At 51.4% G+C, this 22,261-nt stretch overlaps 1 protein-coding gene across 3 annotated transcripts in view; it reads right to left on the reverse strand.

Moving 5' to 3' along the window:
* Spsb1 (splA/ryanodine receptor domain and SOCS box containing 1) overlaps nucleotides 1-22,261 on the reverse strand; it is a 58,724-nt gene that overhangs the window by 15,127 nt on the left and 21,336 nt on the right. Inside the window, exon 1 of one of the 3 annotated variants that reach the window (XM_011250344.3) lies at nucleotides 10,873-11,162. The exons of the other annotated variants lie outside the window; for them this stretch is intronic. The gene's annotated coding sequence lies outside the window, so the exon portion shown is untranslated. Of the gene's footprint in view, nucleotides 1-10,872; nucleotides 11,163-22,261 lie in introns of those variants that run through there. 3 annotated transcript variants of the gene reach the window in all.

The raw sequence follows: 22,261 nt of genomic DNA on the forward strand, positions 1-22,261 counted from the left end.
GTGACGGGGCTCTGCGACATGAATGCTACCTGGATAATTACCCAGAAAATGCCATGGGAGCAGCTTCACCGGTCACACAGGTCGGTCACTCCCGTACAGCCACCAATGTCATTGGATATCCTGCTCTCTTGTTAGGGATGTGTGGCTGGACCTAAGCACACTGAGAAGGGGCCAGGTTTGGGACAGACCCCAAGGCTGTGAGAGGGGCATGCTAGGCGGACCCCAGTCTTTTCTCTGTTTTCACCTTCCTGTTCCTTGGATCCCAACTCAACCCGTGCTCCACTTGGCACACAGCAGTCAGCCTGGGAATGGAAGAGACCCAGCCCCAAGTACATGGTGGGACCTTCCTATCTCTGGCTGGTGGGTGGGGTGGGTAAGAAAAACACAGATGGGAAGCAAAGCCAGGAGCACAGCATGCAAGAGCAAAGGCACTGGCCCTGGGGGCTGATGCCACATTCACAGGTACGTATACACACGCATGTACACACACACACACACATACACAGAGGCATGCATGCACACATACACACACACACGCACACTCACACACACACAGAGGCACGCATGCACATACACACATACTGTGATGGTTTGTATATTCTTGGACTAGGGAATGGCACCATCTGGAGGTGTGGCCTTGATGGAATAGGTGTGACCTGGTTGGAATAGGTGTGTCACTGTAAGTGTGGGCTTAAAACTCTCACCCAAGTTGCCTGGAAGTCAGTCTTCCAACTAGCAGCGTTTGGATGAAGACGTAGAACTCTCAGCTCTGCCTGCGTCATGACAGCCTGGATGCTGCCATGCTCCCACCTTGATGATAATGGACTGAACCTCTGAACCTGTAAGCCAGCCCCAATTAAATGTTGTTTTTTATAAGACTTGCCTTGGTCATGGTGTCTGTTCACAGAAGTAAAACCCTGACTAATACACACACACACATACACACAGAGGCATGCATGCACACACACACACACACACACACACACACACACAGAAGCACGCATGTACACTTTCACACAGGCACATGCACACTCACATGCATGCATGAACACACACATACACACATGCACACACAGGCACACACACACACACACACACACACACACACACACATAAACACACACACTGGCACACCTCACGCTATATTTCTTTATGTTAGAGTGAATCAAATCAGAAGCTCAGGAAGTACCGAGGGGGTGTCTGCATCTGCTAGACCACACTGAACCCTGTGGTTTAAATTTCTTCCGCCTGCCTTTAAGGAAGAGCTCCCACCCCTCCCCCACTCCTGCCACACACAGAGTTGGGGTCACAGCTCAGTTCCAGGTTAGAGGCAAAAGCTTAGATTAGATGGCTAGGGGCACCAGGAATCCTCCAGAGGTGGCATCTGTAACAGACTTTCAAACTCGCACAGCTTGCTTCTAACAAGATAGGAACTTCCCAAAGCCTTGGCTTCCCCTGGGCAGTCTTCTATACTCTCAGTCAAGGGCCCATTATTCAGGGCGTCACGGAGGACAGAGGGGCAAGCTTGGCAGGCAGGGAACTCTCAGTGACTGTGGAGAATAGGACCCTAGCCAGGGCAGCTTCATGCTGGAGGCTGGGGCAAAGGAATGGCACACCTCCAACCAGGTGCCAACTACCCTTCCAGTAGTCTTATCTGAGAGACTCATGGCTCCTCCAGGCCTATGCTCAGGAGCCCGCAGATGAAGAACTGTATAAGCCCTGGGGATGGGGCATCTTGGGACAGGCTGCGAAACTATACGGTGAGGCTGTTAAAGTGGATCACAGGAAAGCGCAGCATGACCTTCCATCTCCGAAGGAGCAGGCACAGAGAAAGACCGAGAAGAATGTACGCCGAACATTTTACAGTGGCCACCTTGGGACACAGTGCTTGGAAAGACAAGGCACGTTCATTTTAGATTCTCCAAGGTCCGAGACTGACAGAAGTGCGGAATCAAAGGTAAGAATGCCGGTCTAGCTGCAAGGCCTTCCCAAAGAACCCTCCAGAGCATCATTACCCTTTCTAAACCACCAGCTTACTCTGTCCACTGGAAATGGAGCAGCCGTCTAGTGCCACTTGCTGCAGACACACGGTTTGAGACTACAAACCAGCCGGGTGGGATCTACTCAGGCTCTGCCCCTGTCCAGGGCCTCATAATGCTGAACACATAAAACCCAGAGCTGCTCTGGACTCAACACACTAACTTTAGAGAGGACGAGGAGGAAGAATGGGGACCTCAGAGGGAGACATCTAAGGGGACAACTTCCAGCACTTGGCTCAGGTAGGACTTCTGAACTTGCCAGCATCCACCTGGGACCTTACCGTGTCCCTTTAGTAAATGACACAGCCCCTCAGACCTCGCTTCCCCCAAAGTGCTTTCAGATGGCTTGGCCCAAGAGCCCCACTTCTTCTGAAAACTAGCCTTTTACTGTAGAAGGCACTGCCAAGGTGAGTGGGGGGCCATGCATGGGAGTGGACAGAGGAGGGCCACCAGGGAGGAGGCAGACACACCCCCACCTCCTGAAGCTAGGCTCGCCCTCAGTACCCCTGACTCCAGAACAGGAAAACCATTGTTTTGACCTGAGATGGAGAAAGAATGAAATTCAGGATGTGGAACAAGGTGACCTATTTATAAAAACCTCCTTTCACCTGAAGATCAAATAGGCTCCCTCCCTCCCAAGGCCTCCCCACCTCACACCTCAGTGGTTGCAGCCCAGGGTTTTGCAAGAGCAATATGCCTGAGGCAGAACAGCCTGTTATTATATTACAGGGCAGCCTCTGCAGGCTGGCTGAGCCACTGTCTGACCGCCTGCCCCAGCTTAGCCTGTTCATTAGGGTTCACTGCCTCCTCCAGCCTGAGGAACACAGACAGCAGGGAGGCTTAAGCGGGGAGAGCGCTCAGGGATCTGCACACCAGCATAAGCTGGCCTTCAGAACAAAGGTGTCATCTTCCGTGGGACTCCTGCTGTGGGGCTATAATGTCCCACCTCAACCACTTGAGAGGCCTTCTCAGGTAGGGGGATAAAATGATGACCCTAGAACCATCAGAGAGTATATCAAGCCATTCTGGTAAGTTCTGAGAGGCAATTTTGGAAAGAAAATCCCACATAGTCCAGAGCTCTAGCCTTTGGCTTCAAAAAGAGCAAAATGCACCTGCCACAGACACCTACAGAAGGGCCCAGATGACTCACTGCACTTTCAGAAAGGGCTTGAAGCAGTTGCTTTGCACCCCTGGGAAATCAGCGAGACATTCATAGAGACCAGAAATTAAAATAACAGTTAGCGTGTAGTCTAGTTAGAGCCGGAGGGCTATGGTCTACGACTCACTCAGAGAAGCTCTGCCGCAGAATGGGCAGCCACAACGTGGCATGTGTACCTTAGTGACAGTGGGAAGAGTCTAGACTCTGGGCCACTGGTTCTCACGGCCTAGGGGAGTCAGTCACAAACGGGGCTGCTAGTGCTGGCACGGCAGGAGCTGAGTGCAGCATCAGACAGGCAGGGAGATCTACAGAAGGCACCACAGAGAAAGGCCCTGGCTGCCCCATACCCTAAACCCTTATCAGCTCCAGAGAGAAGCAGAAGATGGGGTGCTGGAGGTAGGTGCCTGCGGCCCCCAAGTGGTCACTCTTGCCTGGAGAAGACTCCCTAGGAAAACAAACCCAAGTCCCTCTTGCCTGGTTCCCCACCAGGCTGGCTCCAGGGCTGCTTGATCTGAGAGGGAGCAAACACAGGTGTGAGATAGCTTACAGCCCAACGTCAAACCAAACCTCAGAATTGGGGTCCCAAGGTCTAGTACCGGGGCAGACTAGACGGGAGCACCCTGATGTCCTCTCACAGAGATTACTTCTACAAGTGGACCTCAGTTCACTTCGTGTATTCCAGAAAGGAGCAGAATCGGGTGGGGAGAAAGGGTGGGGGGTGCTGGAGGAGGATTAGGGGCCTAGGTTGGGGTACACTCGTCCCACTCTGCAGATCCAGGTGAATAGCTGCAAGCCACCTGACAGTGTGCAAGGAGGAAGAGGTATGGTGCTTGTTACTTCAGGACACAGGCTGCAGCTCCAGCTCCCAGCATCTAGCACACAGGAGAAGCATCGTCCATGCAGTCGCTCTACCTCCTCCCGTCTCTCTCAGTACTAAAGGATCCCTAAAAACAGGGAATGTGAACGGCAAGCGCAGGGGCTCATGGGAAGTCACCAGTCCATAGTTCACAGAGAAAACTCCAGTTGCCCAGCTGTCTCTGAGAGAAGACACAAACCGTACACAAAAAGCCGAGGGACCGAAAGGCCCCCTCGCACAACACCCTCTTAAAGTCTCCTGGATTCAGTTAGTCATGTGAACCCCTTGGATATAAAGCAACAGCAGGGTTCACCCCCAAAATATCCAGAAGGGGAAGAGGCTGTGCCGTTGCTCCCTGAAATCATGTTTGCGAGAGTGGTTCTCAAAGTGAGGTGGGGGCAGCAGGGGCAGCCCTTGGGAATTGTACAGTCTTGGTTCTCTGGAATACTGGGAACAAAGGTGTTCACCATCACACCTGGCTCCCCGATCCATAATAAATGGGCTTCCTCTATGGTGTGTGTGTGTGTGTGTGTGTGTGTGTGTGTGTGTGTGTGTGTGTGTGTGTGTAGAGACTCACTTAGCCAGTGTGCAGAAGGGGTGCCCTGTCTTCACTTCCCATATACTGGAATTACAGGTAGGCTACTACATCAGCTCAGCATTTGCATGTGTCCCAGAGATCTGAACTACAGCCTGCATGCCTGTGCAGCAAGCGCTCTATCCGCTGAACAGTCTCCCTAACCCCTCTGTGACCTTCCAGAAACCTCTTGTTCTTTCTACCTTGATATAAACTATTTCAAATGTCACAAGTAAGAAGTCACAATACGGAAATGGAGAAAGCATAGTTGGCTTTCTCTCCTCCACAGCCATGGAAAAGCACCAAGATTTATATGTACGGTTAGTCACCTTCCTTCTGGACTCTTCTAGGCCGCAGATCCAATGATGGACATTCATGGCCAAAGGTCACACCACCCCCAGGACATGGGTTCTTCTTCCTAGCCATAGCTTAGCCCCTGCTTCAGTTTTATATGCTAACCTGGGTTCTTTGTAACGACAGTCACATAAGGGATAAGATTTCCTCTTTAACAGTGTGACCTGGAAGTAGTTCACTCTCACCCTCAAAACTTTGGCCCTCAGAACCCCCACCTCAGTCACCTTTCATAGAAGACATCGAAGACCCCACTAACCTGCCTCGAGGCCTCCTGGTCTTTGCACCTCACAGTGCAGGCAGAGGTGCTGAAAAGGGTTTCTGCCTGCCTAGTTTGTCCAACAGACTTCTAAAGGAAGGCTGCCAGTGAACTTGGACAGGAGTCCAAGGGGAACTGGGGAGCAGCCTCAGCGCTGGTCCCTGGTGGGATTTCACAGAACTGAGAAGAGGCCTGGGAGAGGGTAAGTCCCCAGGTCCCACAGGCAGCGGGGAAAACAGAGACTTTAATTTCTCAGATTCCTGTAGCCTCCAGGAACTTCCTCTTATCTGTCCCTGGCCGCCTTGTTCCCACCCCATTAGCCTGGAAAGTCCTGAGACCTCTAAAGGGGAGGCCCCAGCAAGTCCAAAGGTGGCAAGTGAGTTAATCCTGTGCTTCAGACAAGCTGTATGTAGGCTCTGGGGAACAAACTCCCATGCACTGCTTTGTCACACGCAGGGAGAAGTAGGAGGGAGAAAATGACCCCTTGGACAGTGTATAGGTGCACTATCTCTCACCTGTTCAGAATGCTGCTGGCAAGGTGCTGGCTCATGCCTGAAATTCCAGCACTCAGAGGTGGAGGCAGGAGGATTCTGAGTTAGAGGCTAGCCTGGGTTATATAGCAAGTTGGCTAACCTACGCCTGAAATTCCAGCACTCAGAGGTAGAGGCAGGAGGATTCTGAGTTAGAGGCTAGCCTGGGTTATATAGCAAGTTGGCTAACCTTATCTCAACAAGCCAAACAACATGGAAGCTGTCATTCTCTGGCAAATAAATAGAAAAGAGCCAGGAATGTAAAGGTACGCTGTGTTTAGCACGAGGGGTGAATGGAGCAGTGTCCTGGTATATGCTACACTGTGGGTGGACCTGAGAAACCTTCTGCTACCCGAGAGAATCCAGACACAAACGGCCACACAGCCTATGATTCCCCCTTATGGCTAGAACAGGAGAAGCCACACAGACCAAATCAGATTTCAAGGTGTCAGTAAAAGGTCATGGGGAGAGACTGCCAGTAGACCGGATCTCTTGATGAGGGACCCAAATGTTTGGGAACTAAGTGGTGTGTGTGTGTGTGTGTGTGTGTGTGTGTGTGTGTGTGTGGTATGTGTATACCATGTGCTACCAAATTGTCCTTTCTAAAAAAAGATTAATATTGTTTTGGCAAGGTGGCAGATAGGATTTGTCAACAAGCCTGACAATCTGAGTTCAATCACAGGACCCCTCCCCCCACACACAAATGAGAGAACTGTTTCCAAGCTGCCCTTTGACCTCCACTTGTGTATACCGTAGCACACACACATGCACACACTAAATGTAATTCTTAAACATACAGGTTAACATGGACTGGGGAGATAGCTCGGTTTCTAAACTGCTTGCCACACAGCATGGAGACCATTATCCAACCCCCCAAACCCATGTGCAAAGCCACACGTGGTGGCACATCCTTGTCACCTCAGCTCTGCAGAGGTGGGGGCAGGGAAGAACCCTGGGGATTCACGGGCCAGTCAGTCTAGCCCTGATGAGTTCACCCTCGGCTCCAGTAAGGGTCTGGTCTCAAGCAGCAAAGTAGATAGATAGCTCCTGATAGCTAAGACCAAGGTGGGCTGACCCACATTGTCATGTATGCGTCTTCCATATGTGCATGTGCACCCCACCACGCTTGTAAACATACACAAAAAGGTAAATCCTGTGCTATCTGAAGTTAAGGAAACCCAACTGGATAGAAGCCTGCACCTTTGCACGGCCACAGTGAAAGGAGGAGGGAGGTGGGGCAGAGATGCAAGGTTGAAGGACACCCAGAACCTACATGGACCTGGCTGACTGAGCACCCGCCACGGCTAAGCGTATTGGGATGTGGGAGTTACGAGAGCCTCTGAGAGAGTCTGGTTGCTGTAATACTCTGTCCCTGCACCCACACACTATTTTTTTTCTCTGCAAAAGAACAAAGTGCTGAGTCTGACTTGGCAGCTTTGCATCCTTGAGCAGGCACCTGTGGATCAAGTTTCTCGGGAGAAACCTGGAGTGTGTGCCTGTATCTCCTGCCTGTGCCCAAACAGAAGTCTGGGAAGTGGTGGACCAGCACATCCCAAACTGCAGTCCTGCAAGGATGCTGGCATGGGAGAAGCGTTGCCAGGGCAGCGCACACGTGGGCCCAGCCCAGCAGGCAGAAGGCCTGCTCACATGCTCCTCTTTCTCACAGGTTCCTCTTTCTCACAGCAGGTCCACTGCCCGAGGCTTGCCCGACATTGGCAAGGACCCCACTTTCTGATATCAGGACACCATCCTGGCTGCTCAGCCCCTGCTTGCTCCCCACTGCTGATCCTCGCTTGGCCTGACTGCCAGCAGTACCACACCGCAGAACCCCTGTTCATACCCTGGAGGCCCCACGCTGATGCTCAGTCGGACTCGGCCTGCCCCCACATGCAAACTCGTTCCAATGGGCAAAGGGAACGTTACCCCTTCAGCTTGAGCACAGCCCAAGCACCTCAGGCAGGTGCCACCATTTCCCACAAACCGTTTCCAGCAGGGTTGGGCTTGTATGAAACACCATCAATCGAGGGAGACTGCTTTAACCAAGTGCAGAGGGCATGTGCAGTCTGGAGTTAGGCTGACAGACGTCGACTTCTGCTCTACAAGGTGGGTGACCTTATCTCCTCAGCTCTCTGAGCTCTGGGTCCCTTATCCACTGTTGATCCAACCTCACTGGTTGCTTAGAGTATAAAATGATGATCCTACTGGAAGCGCAGCATTAAATGAACGGCCAGGGCCAGAGAGATGAAACGGACTTGCCACCAAGCCCAAGGACCTGAGTTTGAGTCCTGTGACCCACACAGTAGGGGAGACATGATCTCCACACATGCTCCATGGTATTGTGTATAGTAGTTTCCTCCAGAGAGTCAAACATTCCACCCTGTGGGGAAAGCTCCTTAAGCAGGAAGGTAAACAACTCAAAAACGCCTTCAGGAAGTCCCTGAAACTGACCAGAATCACTGGGCCTCTCCCTGCCAAGAGTAAGCAATAAAAACTCAGAGTCCCCATTTCAGAAAGCTGAAATGCAAAGACTCTGAATCCAGATCAGCTGCCTAGAAGAGGTTTAGACCAACTGTGGCACCTGGAAAGGGCTTTCTTCAACCTGCTCTGCTACCTGCAGGCTGTGCAGTGAGCTCGGGTTCCCAGCTTTGCGAGCTGTCACTCATGCTAGGGTAGGCTTTGGTGATGCAGATGTCTGAGTCATTTCTGCTCCTGTAAGAAACCCCTCACCCCATTCCTGTAAGCGGCTCCAATAAAACTTACTGGTTTATCAAGTTGGACTTTGGTAGCATCGGTACTTTGGTCTGCCATGGGTTCCCGGTGTGGGATGAATGGCATGTGCACTGCATCTCCTCCCCAGGGAAGGTCTTGGCACACAACAGACATGCACATCAACCAACCAATAAACAAACACTAAAAGCATGAACAGATAGCATTGGAGATACATTTCCAACTTAGTGGGGGGAGGGAAGAGCAGAGCAGAGGGGTGTGTCTCCTGAGACAGCGATTCAACATCCCCCTATCCCAAACTCAGTCGTCTTGGCAAAGAAGAGCAGCCTGGAGATGTTGTGACTTGGCCCTGTGGCTTCCGTGGACCATCCTGAACTCAGTGACAGCCACAGAGCTCCTGGGGACTTCACCCAAGGTCTAGGAGAGGAGGGGCCCTTCCCTTCCTCTGCTCCTTGATGCCAGGAAGCCAGAGCCTGAGCATCAGGAGAGTTTCTTAGGGAAGCAGTTTGGATCTGGGCGACTGTCTTTTCCAGTTCTCACTTCTTGAAAAAGCATAGAAGGGAACAGGGGAAACTGGCCGCATGGCCATTTAAAGGAATGACCCAGAATGGCAACCGGTGGAGAGAAGGAAGAGACTGGTCGACGGTCGGCTCAGCCTAGGGACATAAGCAACCCCAGGACTGGCTGGCCACTTTAGTTAGCCCAGCTCCTCCCACCCCAGGTACATACACACACTACTCAAACATATATTTTACACTCTGGCCTTGCTGGCAGAGAGCTCTATAAACAGCCAGGCAATGTTTCAGAAAGGTATGTCCTCAGCAGGCTGGATTTCCCACGACAGAACAGCAGCAGCATGCATGTCACCTTTGCAGACACTTCCCTGCCTCCTGAAGGGGGACGTGGGAGGGCTTGGCACATCACGGCTGTGCAGCTGCCACCAGACCAGTTATGGGAGACCCCTCCTCAGGACCCCGCTGCAAGCCTTCCCGCCAGACTCAGATTTCCACAGCTGGACAGGACCCCAATCCCCGCTCCTACCGAAGGCGCAGCCCAGCTCTACTGCCGTCTGAGTTTCCGTTCCCATATCAAAAAGCCTCTCTTTTCTGCTGAGCAGACAAGACCTGCCAACAAAGCAAGCCGCTGGGACCAGCGTTTTCGTAACGCAGCTACAATGAATCACTGAGGCCTAATGGTACAGGCAGCTGGGCTGGTGGCAGAGACCCGTGTGAAAGTTGCTTGTGGAGCTCAGCCCCACCCTCTGCATCCCATCTCTCCTGATTGACAGCTCCCCTCTCCAGGCCCCCAAGCAGAAAACCAGACTGCACGGAAATCCTGCAGGTGGTGCAGTGTGACTCCTTTATGGTCCCATCACAGGCACGCTGTCACTTTATAAAAGGAGGAGACAGGTCACCTGGCTCGACCTACACCTTGTGACGCCCAGCAAACACCATATGCATGCTAGGAGCCTGAAGAAAATGCCGAGCCTCAGGTCCCACCCTACCTACTCACTGATGGGACCTGCAACAGGCCCATCTCAACCTGGGGGTTGAATAACCCTTTCACAGGGGGGAGTTGCCTAAGACAATCAGAAAACACAGATATTGGGATTCTTAACAGTAGCCAAACTACAGTTGAGAAGTAGCAATGAAAATAACTTTACGGTTGGGGGTCACCACAACAGGGAGAACTGTACTAAAGGGTCCCAGCGTTAGGAAGGTTGAGAGCCCCTGCTCTAGATGGACGGCTTCATCGCCCTCCAGGAAGCTGACCCTAGAGCACAACCATGTGACAGAGGTGGCAGACAATGTTGAGAGACTCTTTTGCCAGACCCCTAGAGGTGGGCAGGGTGGGGCACATAAAACAGGCTGTGGTTCCTAGACCTGCCAGAAGGCAGGGGTCACAGGGATCTGGGAGGACAAGTCATGGGGACAGCACCCCAGGCTGCTCCTCCAGGTACCCATCAGTCCTCCCTCTGCCCACCTCAGGCTTCAGTCATCCTGTAAAGCTCTTCTCCAAATATCCCAGATTCCAGTTAGACAGGCAGACCCCGAGACCTCTCGCACCATGCCTGCTATAAAACATTCTCTGCCCTTGAACGAACTGCACTCAGCTGTAGCCCTCTTCTCAAGGTCTGTCCTGGCTGCCCCGCTCCATAGAGCCTTCCCTGGTTGGTGTCCATGGCTGTCTGCGGCTGCCTCACACAGCCATCTCCTCCTCCCCTCTCTCCCTGGGATGACCTCAGGACCCGGGGCCTGCAGGAACTTAGGCAGGGGTCAGTCACAACCCAGCATCTTGGCTGAAGTCCTTGAGCCTGTCCAAGACCCGCCCACATGCGGCCAGCCAGCAAGTGGCCTCACAGTCTCCCAACACCTACCACAAAATCCAGAGTTCTGGAATGTTCCAGGCAAGTGCCTTGGAGAAAAGCCAGGAGGAAAGCTGGTGGGTCTTCACTACCGGGGGTTGGATTTGAGTACAATGAAGGCAGCACTAGGCAGCTGAGACCTGGGTATCCTCCTGAATGTGGCCGCCACACAGGGTCCCCAGGCCCGCCGTGCCTGAGCTGCCTGGATCAGTCCTGGCTGGAGTCGGCTCCACCGTCACCAAGGGGAAACGGCCCTTGGTTACCACTGGCCTAACACAGAAGGCAAAACAAACACGGAGGCCTAGCAAGCCTCTCTCCTCGCTGCTGGGAACAATTACAGGGTAATCGGCCCAGCAGTTTAAGGGCCCTCCAAGATTGGAGGCTGCGAGCCAGTGAGAGGCCAGTAGTAACTCATTCCCTTCCTATGCCTCTGTGTATTTCCCAAGACCTAGGGACCCCTCTGAACCCCACTCAGAAAGACAGGGAACACACTGGAGCCCCAGGAACTGCAGAGTCATGGCCAACACAGGACACAGCACAGAGCACTGAGCCAGGTTTGCAAAACTGTTTTCCACCAGTAAGCTTGGCAGGTGTAGGCGTGATGTCCCATCTGAAGGGATCACCAGAAACCTCAGCCAGGCAGGGTGGCCAGGCAGGCTGAGGGTGGGCACAGTTCTCACAGATCCTGCCAGCCATGACCCACCACCCCCCTCCCTCCCTCCCTCCCTCCCCCCTCCCTCCCTCCCCCAAGCAACTCCTCATCAGACGAATAGTCTCACCAATAAAGAAGAAAAGCTATTTCCCACCAGAGTCCAGCCAAACCTGGCAGGAGAGCAGCCAGGACTCCACCAGGGCCCCGTACCATCTTGGGGGGGGGGTGTTGGGGAAGGGCTTCAGGTACACTCCCAATCCCCTCCCATCCTAGCACATCCAGAATCTTTCCCCTCAGCTCCATCTTCTGGGATGGGATCTCCCCCACACAGGGATACCCTGCTGTCGGGGTCTTGAGACACTGTAAGTAGACACTGAAGGAAAGCTTAAGTAGAAACAGGAGAGACCTGAGGGCACATCCCATCCCTCCTCAGATCCTCACCCCGAGTCCAAACCCTTCATATAGGAGCCACCATAACACCCGGAGACCCTCTTAAATATTCCCCTAACCTCAGGCTCCCTCGGACCTGCGGCTCCTTCGCTACCCTGGAGCCGTGTTTTTCTCTGACCACAGTAGTCAGCCTACATCGGCTTCAGGGGAAAGAGACAGAGAGACGGGGAACAGGAAGGAGACAGAATGAGTGTGAGGCACAGAGGGGGGAGGCTCCAAGATGGATGCCGAAGATGTTACTGACCCTCTCTGCCCCAGGATATGTGCAACCGGAACCCGACTCCGAGCATAGCAGGGACATAGTCTTCATCCCCACTCTCAACTCTGACCTACTTTCTCATCCTCCCATCCCCCCAACCCCATAGTGTTTTGTGTCCCTAATCCAGGGAGGTCACATGGTTTAAAAAAAAAAAGGTAACCACTGCACTTACCAGCCAGGCTGAGGGTCTGCCTTGTCCATGTCACAGTCCCTGTCTTTAAACGCAAAGGCCATACCGCTTGTCTTAGAGGGACCTGAGGACCCACTGCCCCCTCGTCCTGCCCTAGTCACAGACGGGAAGGCCACTGAACTTACTAATGTGGAGGTCAGTGTCTTAGATTTTGATACTGTCCGGCTGAAATTTTAAACAGTACATTCCAAGGATAATTAGCCAGAAGCTATGAGAAACCCACTCTCCCTTCATTTTGCTTGAGTCAATGGAGACGTTGCCTAGGGCACAAGGACATTTAGGGTGAGAATAGGAAACACTGTCTGGGGCCCGATGGCAAGGACACTGGGGCTGTGACACCTCAGGGAGCAGGCAGGACTGGACACTGGGCAGCAGCCTGACGAGAGCCAGGGAAGACACCACACGTCAGAAAGCCACCCCTCCACTGTTGCACTCACCCCCCAGGGGTTTCCACACGGGAACCAGAAAGCACCGTAAACAGAGCCGATGCCCTCTCCCTACCAAGAGGTTAGAGTTTCACCACCTATTGCAAGAGGCAGGGAAGGGTGGCAGGCCCGTAAACATGGCGACTAGTGTCATTTTGGCGCGTTAAAGTGAAGGCTCTGCCAGAGTCAGCCATGTAAGCCATCTAAGTCAGGCTTGGATATGGGAGCTGGTACTTAGACATGTGCTTGAAAAGGCATCAGAAACAGCTGGCACATCATCCTCCGCCTCTCCCCTCCCTCTCTCCTCTCCCTCTCTTCCCATTTTCCTTCTCTTATGCTTTGGGGAAAGAGCCTTAAGACAGGGCTAGGGAGGTGCTTAGTTGGTATAGTTCTTGCCTTCAAGCAGAAAGACTTGATTTGATGCCCCAGGGCTTCCTAGCTGGCTACCTAACTCACTTGGAGAGCTCCAGGTCAGTCAGAGAAGAACTTATGTCAATAAACAAGATGGGGCAGGCAAGATGGCTTAGCAGGTAAAGGCACTTGCTGCAAACCCTAACGACCTAAGTTCAGTTCCTAGGTCCCACATGGTAGAAGAAGAATGGTGACTCCTACAAGCCGAACTCTGACCGTCACACATGCACGGTACACACACACACACACACACACACACACACACACACTAAATGACTTTTTAAAAAATGCCACTAGGTGTGGTGGTGCGTGCCTTTAATCCCAGCACTTGGGAGGCAGAGGCAGATGGACCTCCATAAGTTCAAAGCCATCCTGGTTACATAGCTAGGCAGCCAAGATGATGAGAGAGAGGGGGAGGGGGAGGGGGAGGAGAGGGGGAGAGAGGGAGAGGGAGGGATTGATCCATCTTGTCTCAAAAACAAACAAACAAACAAACACAACAAACAAACAACAACACACCGTAGCTGACAGCCGAGGAACCATCTGCGTGTGTCCAGTGGCCCCCACACACATAGGTAAGAACCAGGACAGAGGAGTTGGGAAGTATCTAAGTAGGTGCCTCTTAGGGAAACAGCGTAAGACCGACACCACCTTCAGCATGCTTGGGCTCGTTTTTCACTTTTGCAAAACGGAGAAGATGAAATACCAGCCCCAGCCCCAGAGGCTCCTGAGACAATCAGAGAATACCATGAATGTGCAGGAAGAAGAGCCCTCTGTGTGGCAGTTTGGAGGATTAATAGGTGACGTGTGTTTGTGCATCGGGTGATGGATGTTTACCTGGCGTCCATGTGGTTAAATCTTAACACAAAATACTCTGCTGTGTGAGCACCACATTGTTTTAAAGCACAAAGCTGCCTGAAGGTCCATCCCACCATGGGGCTGGAGAGATGGCTCAGCGATCTAGAGAAAGCACTACTCTTGCAGAGGACTGAATTCAGTTTCCGGCACCCCATGTCTGGTGGTTCACTAGCATCCGTAATTCCAGATCCAGGGGGCCTGATGTCCTCTCTAGCATCTGTGGTACTGCATACATGTACACACACATATACACCGTTTTAAAAATAAAAATGTTAAAAGGACCATCTATCCATTCAGAATGCTTTGTTTTGTAAATGCAGTCATGGTGAGAAACACTAAGAATGACTGTGTAATCTTAGAATTCCACGTGGGGCACATATTTCTAATGTCTACAGCTAGTTCTCACCTCTGTGACAAAATGCCTGACAAAAGTGACGGGGAAAGACCGGTTCGTTCTGGCTCACAGTTTGAGGGTGCACAGTCCATCGTGGAGGAGGAGGCACGGCGTCTGTAGTCAGTGGGGAGAGGAATGCTGGTAGGCAGCTCACTTTCTCCTTTTCAAAAAATTATTTACTGCTGTGTGTGTGTGTGTGTGTGTGTGTGTGTGTGTGTGTGTGTGTGTGTGCAAGACAGAAAGAGAAAGAGAGAGAGAGAGAGAGGTTGGTGGGTGCCTGCATCAGCACACATGCAGCCATCAGAGGACAGCTTTGTGGAATCAGCTCTCTCCTCCCTTTAGGTTGCTCCTGGGGACTGAACTGAGACCCTCAGATTTCTATGTCAAGCACTTGATCAATGGAGACATTTCATAGGCCCCTTCCTTTTTTCTCTCTTTATTCAGTCTGTGGTTAGCCCATGGGATAGTACCACCTACATTCAGGGTAGACCCTCCTTTCTCAGTTAAACCTCTCTGGACCAGAGCCAGAGGTGTGTTCCCATGGCGATTCTAACCCAATCTGGCTGATAATGACAACTAACCATCACAACTCTACCCTATGCCCACATGGCATTCAGAAACACCACTCTTGAGCTGTAACAGTCATTCCCTGACATATAAAGTCTCATGTTCATCTTATAATGCAAAATGAGCTTAGTCTATTTCTGAAAGTCCCCGCAGTCTTTAACAGTCCCAATACAACTCAAAAACCAAGGTCTCTTCTGAGACCCAAGGCAACCTCCTATCTATATAAAATAAAAAAGCAAGTTATATATCCTCCAATACACAGTGGCACAGAATTAACATTCCTGCTCCAATGGGGGAATGGGAGGGTAGAATGGCAGTACCAGACCAGAGCAAGACTAAGACTCGGAAGGGCAAACGCCGGCTCCCGCAGTTCAGTACATGGCCTCTGGAATTCATGGTGGTTAGACTCTGGGACTAGCTCTACTCCACGCCTGCAGCTTCCCTCGGCAGATGTCCTCTCTTCTTAGCACCTCCAATTGATCAGGGGTCTCTTCACCTCCTGGGTTCATGCAATAATCTCTAAGTCTCACTTTCTGGAACCTTGGTGCAAGCCTCTATGACGGCCTCCTCAACTCTTCCATGCCTGCACAAGAAACAGTGCTGGGTGACAGGGCCAAGTTCTGCTATCAGCTCAAGGTGTAACCTAGACCCCCTGAACCACAAACACGGTAGCCTCTGTGTGCCTTTAAGGCTAAACCTGAGAAAACGCTTGCCTAGGTGGCCATTTAGGAGCAGGGCACCTCTTCATCTCCATTCTCACTTCTGGTTCTGTTCTTCCAAATGCAGCTACTAATGTCACAAGCCCTCAGAGTGAGAGGGGTGGGGGAATGGGGTGTCTTGAGCTACGAGTGGTTTCCTCTTGTCCCTGTGCAGAACCTGAAGTCTGTCTTTAATGACAGTTCATCTCCTTAACAATCACAGCTGCCTTTCTCCATTCCCTCCATACACACATCTTTAAATCTGTCACACACCTTTCCGGGTCACATCTTCCCTACCTCTCTGCTGCCTTGTTGCTCGCTGTCACTGCAAACCTGGATAAGAGCTGTAAGTAATAACCAGGCCGCGGTCTGAGTATACTACCTGCTGAGATTGCTTCTGCCAAATGAATTAGCCAGTAACCTTTAAGTCACACTCAAACGCCCAGGACACAAGGGAGAGTGTAGCCAGATTTCGTTGCCAGCATAAAACATAAATGGCTTCCAGCCGATCCCAGTGGAGTATTTGTTCTCTGTGAAACCTAAGCCGGGTTTCCACTGTCCACGCTTCTTTCTGCATTCTTCCAAACTCCCACAGGAACAGTTTTGCACACAGCATTCTAGTCCCCAGTTCCAAATTCTTCCATGTTCCCCCTGCAAACTAGTTCTAAAGGCCCACGAACCACAAGGTCAGGTTGACCATAGCAATAGGCCCCCTCTCAGCACCAGTTCTCTGGATTACTCTTCTTGCTGCTGTGTCAGAACACCCAACAAGAGCAATGTACAGCATTGGATTTATTTTGGCTCACAGATTTCGAGTACAGTCATCATAGCAGAAAGGCATGGTAGCAAGAGTGTGAGGTGGCTGGTCACGTGGTATTTGCAGTCAGGAAGCTAAGAGGTGAACACTGGTGGTCTTTTATTCAACCCAAGAGCACACAACTCATAGGACGGGGCTGCCCACACTCATGGTGAGTCTTTCCTCTTGTTAACATCTCTGGAAATGCTTTCATAGATACACTCAGAAACGTGCATCCATGGTGATTCTAAATCCAGTCCAGTTAACATTGAAGATGGATCACCACGATGTCCAAAAGAATGGAAAGCATTTCTAGCTAAGGGCGGGAGCAACCGGAGTGTCTGCTGTAATCTATACATGAAACCCATCTGTCTGCTGTAATCTATACACGCAGGAAGGTGTAATTCAGACTTGAAAGGGCAGGGACTTCTGACACCTGCATCAAGGATGAACCTTGAGAATACTTTGAGACGTGAAATAAGTCACAAAAAAAGATAAATACAAGTATGTTTTCACTTCTGCGTGGTCCCTATGAGGACAAATTCAGAGACTGGTGCAGGCCGGTGAATGTCGGGGTGGTCAGAGTGATAGGGGGTGAAGACTTTCAGTTGGGGAACATGAAAATGTTCCGGAGACGGGTAGTGGGAATAGCGTCACGACAGCACGCATACCATCACCACTTCCACTGAGCTCACCCTTGCATACACACATTTACGTGTGTGCATGCGCGCACACGTGCCAGGGCATGCCTGTGAAGATCAGTGGACACTGACTGTGGGAATCCCTTCTCCCTTCCACCACACAGCTCTGGGTACTGGGCTCCTGTGATCTGGCCTAGCAGCCGGTGCCTTTGCTCTCTGAGGCATCCCACTAGCCTGAGTTTATTCTTGAAAACAGTTAAGGGGCTGGAGATTCGGTTCAGTGGCAGAACGCTCGCCCTACGACTGAGCACGAGGCCTCAGGTCCAAGCCTGAGATCCAAATACTAAATTTTAGGTTATCTATATTTTCTACAATCAGCAGTTCTTTCGTATGAAAATAAAAAAAAAGAAAAGCCAGAGGCACGGAAGTCTAAAAGCCATGAAAGAAGCAGCTTCCTCATTCTGGTATTCCTGGGACAAATGCTCAAAACTGCTAAGAAATGTGGCCTATTGCCCACGGCAGTGTCCCAAGTCTCTTTAAGCTGCTCGATGGCCATGGCTGTCAGTCCTCCCAAGAGCAGCCCTGCTATAAAGGACACTGGCTGTTTGGTGAAGGGTTGGTTCCCAGGGCTCTTTGCAGCATCCATCCCTCCTATCATGATTCCAGCCTGCATCTGGGTCCAGTCTAGGCCATTCCAGGCAGCGCATGTGCTTACAGGCTGCAGGCCTCACCAAACAGACAGGAGACCAAACTGGGAAGAGATAGAAGCCGTGGGGGGAGGTGGGGGGGGTGGGGGGAGGCGCATGCAGATTAAGATATTGAAAACCAAGCCTCAAGGAACTAAAAGCTCCCATGTCTCCTAGGCCCCAGGGTTCCTTCCTCATGGAGACATTGGACATCACCCAGGGCCACAGATCTGGAAATCAGCTTGGAGACATGTGGGTATCACTGGTGCTCAACATAGCTACTTGTTGGTGAAGAGAAAGCCAAGCTAAGTGTGATGGCGGGTGTCTGGAACCCCAGCACTTGGGAGGCTGAGGGACAAGGAGTTTGAGGTCAGCCTCCATTTATATAGTGAGCTCAAGGTTGGATGACATCAGAAGCTGATGCATAAAACAAACAAATGAACATCACTGAAGTTAAGTCAGGGCCAGAGAGCCCAGGAGAAAGCTGGGAGTCCCAAGATGACCTGTATCCCAGTATGCTCCTGCCCACACTTCCTGTGGCTTTTGTTCCCTTCCATACTCAGCTTATAGAAGCAGGCTACTCAGGTCCAGCCCTTAAGTGCGCTTCAAGGTTATGAATTCCTAATCAATACATTGAACGGGCCTAAGAAAAGCGTCCTCGTCTGGACATCCTGCCGTGTCCTTGACACAGATGCTGTCCTCTCCATGACGTGCGTACACTCCTCACTGCCCACTGCCCCACCCCGGCAACTCTGCAGGCGACTGCTGCCCCTTGCCGGCAGTCACCCTCATAAGGACTCAATCAGACCCCTCCCAGTCTCTCTCTCTATGTATCTATCCATTTCCACCCTCAATCCCTGGCTCTCACAGTCCAAACATGAATGAATGCCTTCCTGCCTTGCTGGGCATCCTTCACACCTCATGCCAGGTGTGAGGTTCCTCTGAAAGCACAGTTCAAACTGGTCCCCTCTCTGCCCGCTGGAGTCCTCACTCTTGAAGCCACTGCAGAGGTAGCTCTTGACACACTTGATCCTCATTCTGCTAAGGCAGACATCATATGGCCAAAGGATGTGAATAGTCCACCCCAAGAAAAGAGAGAGAGAGAGAGAGAGAGAGAGAGAGAGAGAGAGAGAGAGAGAGAGAGAGAGAAAAGAAAAAAGAAATTCCACATGGCAAACAGACTTGCTTGCAAAGATGTTCATACTCAAGTTGACAGGGGAACCCCAAATTAAAATGAGACATCACTATGCATATGCCAGATTTCTAGAGCCCAGACAGATCCAGCCTCCACTGGAAGAGTCAAGGAGCTAGCACCACATGGTTTGAATAGGGAAACGAACTGGCAATCAACCCGAAAGTTCCACTCCTGGTACTCGAGCAGTAAAAAAAGTGCCTCTCCAGAACGCAGTGGGCCGGTGGACCTGTTAGTTACAAACGGCTGCCCTCTGCAGTGTACCACTATTGCCAGGAGATGAACAACCTTGTGTCTGCTTTTCCAGCCTGGAAAGCTTGCTGGCCCTTGATTGATTGATTGATTGATTGATTGATTGATTGAGACCTTAGGTAATGGCTAAACTGTCTCCCAAACTTGGGTCTTCCAGGACCAGGCTCCAGCGGGAGGACTAGCTGCAGGCAAAGCAGAGAGGCGTGACTCAGCTGTCAGCTGCTCTGCCCACTGCTCCCTTCTCTCTGGGTCTGGCCTGTCCTTGCCCATAAGATACACCCCAAACGTCTTAGGATACTCCCAGACACCCATTCTCTTCACAACCCAGAGCTTCATTGGCACCAGAATTCCCCATCCTTTTTCAATTTTTATGCCTATTTGGCAAAGAGGGTCCATTTTTAAACAATCACTCCCAAAAGACATAGACTGACACACTGATACATGTACTATACTCACAATATGGCTATAGCCATAAAGACTGAACATTATCTCATACATACAGAGAGGGAGAGAGAGAGAGAGAGAGAGAGAGAGAGAGAGAGAGAGAAATTTAAATTGGTACAGAAATAAAACTCTTTTCTTCCCCCCACCCCCTGTGGGCCATCCTGTGAACGCTATGCTACTCAGGAAGGCATGGAGGGTCACCCAGCCTACACACATGCATAGAGGCCATGTTTGACTCTGAACCTAGAAACAACAGATTCATCTAAGCACGTGAAATTACCTGCATTATCCAGCTCTGAAACACTTGCTCCAACACAAAGACCCTCAGATGAGAGAGGGGGTGTCTTTGGCTGGTCAGGGTTGCAGGCAGAAGAGGCTTTGAAAATGTTCTAGTTGTCCTGCACCCTCCCCCCCGCCCGGTTCCCTTCCCCCATAGTCAACAAGCTCTATACTGCATCCAAGGGGATTTTTATGCTCTGACTCAAAAGCAATACCATCTTTGAAATTAAACCAGAGTAGACTAAACTTTAGGGATGAGGAAAGCCCCTTGGAGAGTCAGGCTGACTGTGTCTGTTCGTCGAGCAAATTGGGGACTGTTTATCTCTGGGGGAGGGGGGGAGGGTGTGCAGCACCCCTCTGCCCAGCAGCGTTCTCTGGAAAAGTGGACGGGGAAGCCGCAGCAGGGCCCTGTGAGTACCCCAACTTCTTCAAACTCTTAGATTTGCCCCCAGCTCCTGGGTCAGATCTCCAGAGCTCTCCAAGGAGGACATTTTCACAGAGACATCTAGGCCAAGCTCCTACCTCTGCATCTATTCTGGTCATATCTCTGACCCCCATTCAAAGCACAGCATTGCCTCCAACGGCCTGCCTGAGCGTTTGTGTGACTCTTGGCAGCCCATGGATGTCAGCCTCTGTGGCAGGGGAGCCTAAGTCTCAGAAAAGCAGTAAGACCAGCTCTTGGTGGTTCTGGAGTAGACACTGGCGACCCTAATGGGACTCTTCTCCCCTGAGAAGTCTTCCCATGAGCACCAAAGGGCCAACCAATCAAAGGCAGAGAAAAACAAATCCTCTCCTGTAAGGGGACACCCCACACACACTTGACATCAGCAGCTGGCTCTGTCATGCTCTTGGGGACAGATGGGACAACAGCAGTATGGGACAGGACCAGTTACTTGATTCTGGTTGGCCCTGAGACACTGTCTCTTCTATCAGTCCTTAGCTACAATGATCTTTAATCCTGAGAGCTCAATCTCCCTGGGGTTAGCTGTAGGATTGGCTTTCTGGATGGCAAAAGAGACAGACATCTTCTTAGGAGCCAGGAATGCCAAGGGAACCCAGCTGTAACTTCCCCACAGTGGACTACAGGCTGCTTTTAGAAACACGTCCTCCATCAGCCATGCCAAAGCTAAAACGGGGGTTGTGAGCTCTCCAGAGCTGCTGAGGGCTGAGAGGTTGCCGAGGCCTGCTAATGGCAGGTTCCATGCCGCTCGCTGTAGGCAGCTTCGCCTAGAGAAGGGCGTCAGGAGGGGGCAGAGCTTCACCAGGCTCCCTGGTGTCAACTGGACTGACTCTTCTTGAAGTCCTCATATGCCCTCCACCCAACAAGGCTCCAGAAACAAGCATCCCCACGGCCGGTGCTGTCTCATGCCCCTGCTAAACTACCTGCTGGCCACCCACGAAGTATGCAGATCACCTTGGCAAGTCTGCAGGCGCTGGTCACTTCAAGGACAGCAGTCAACAAGGTGTTCTGTGACCTCCTACTATGATTCTAGATTCATCCCTTATTCCCCCCCTTTTTTAAATCTGTTCTCAAGAAAACACGTGACTACCCTACAAGAATGTTCGATGTCCCCGACAATTTGCTGGGTGCTAAGGCACCTGATGTCTTTATCCAGTGCTGATTTTGTCTCATTTTAAGGCTGTGCCTCAGTTCTGAGTCTGAAGAGTCCCCTGTCCCCATTCACAAAGTAGGACTTGACCTGCTGCTGGAGTCGGGACACGATCTCCAACTGCTACATCAGGAGATGATTCACATGGCCCTGGGACAGTGAGATATGGGACCAGTCAAAACAATCCCGGGACTTTTGCCTAAATGACCTTCTGAGAAAGGGGTAAAGAAAAAAATTAAATTAGATGTTTAAATAGCAGAGACACAGTTGCTGACGCCAGGGCTGGAGCCCCTGGACTCAGAGACGCCTGACATACAGCAACTCTTTTTTTTTTTTTTTCCTTGTTTAGATTTGATTTTCTGACTCAAAAAAGTTCCTGCTGACAATCAAGTTAAGCTTTGGTGCTTGTGTGTGTGTGTGTGTGTGTGTGTGTGTGTGTGTGTGTGTGTGTGTGTATGTGTGTGTGTGTGCATATGGGGGGGTGTACAAGTAGAGGCCAGAGGTCAACCCTGGGTGTCTTCCATATTCACTCTCTACCTTATTATTTGAGGCAGGATCTCTTTCTGAACCTGGAGTTCACGACTGACCTAGTCTGGC

The sequence above is a fragment of the Mus musculus genome, chromosome 4 (genome assembly GCF_000001635.26).
Source record: "Mus musculus strain C57BL/6J chromosome 4, GRCm38.p6 C57BL/6J".
NCBI lineage: Eukaryota > Metazoa > Chordata > Mammalia > Rodentia > Muridae > Mus > Mus musculus.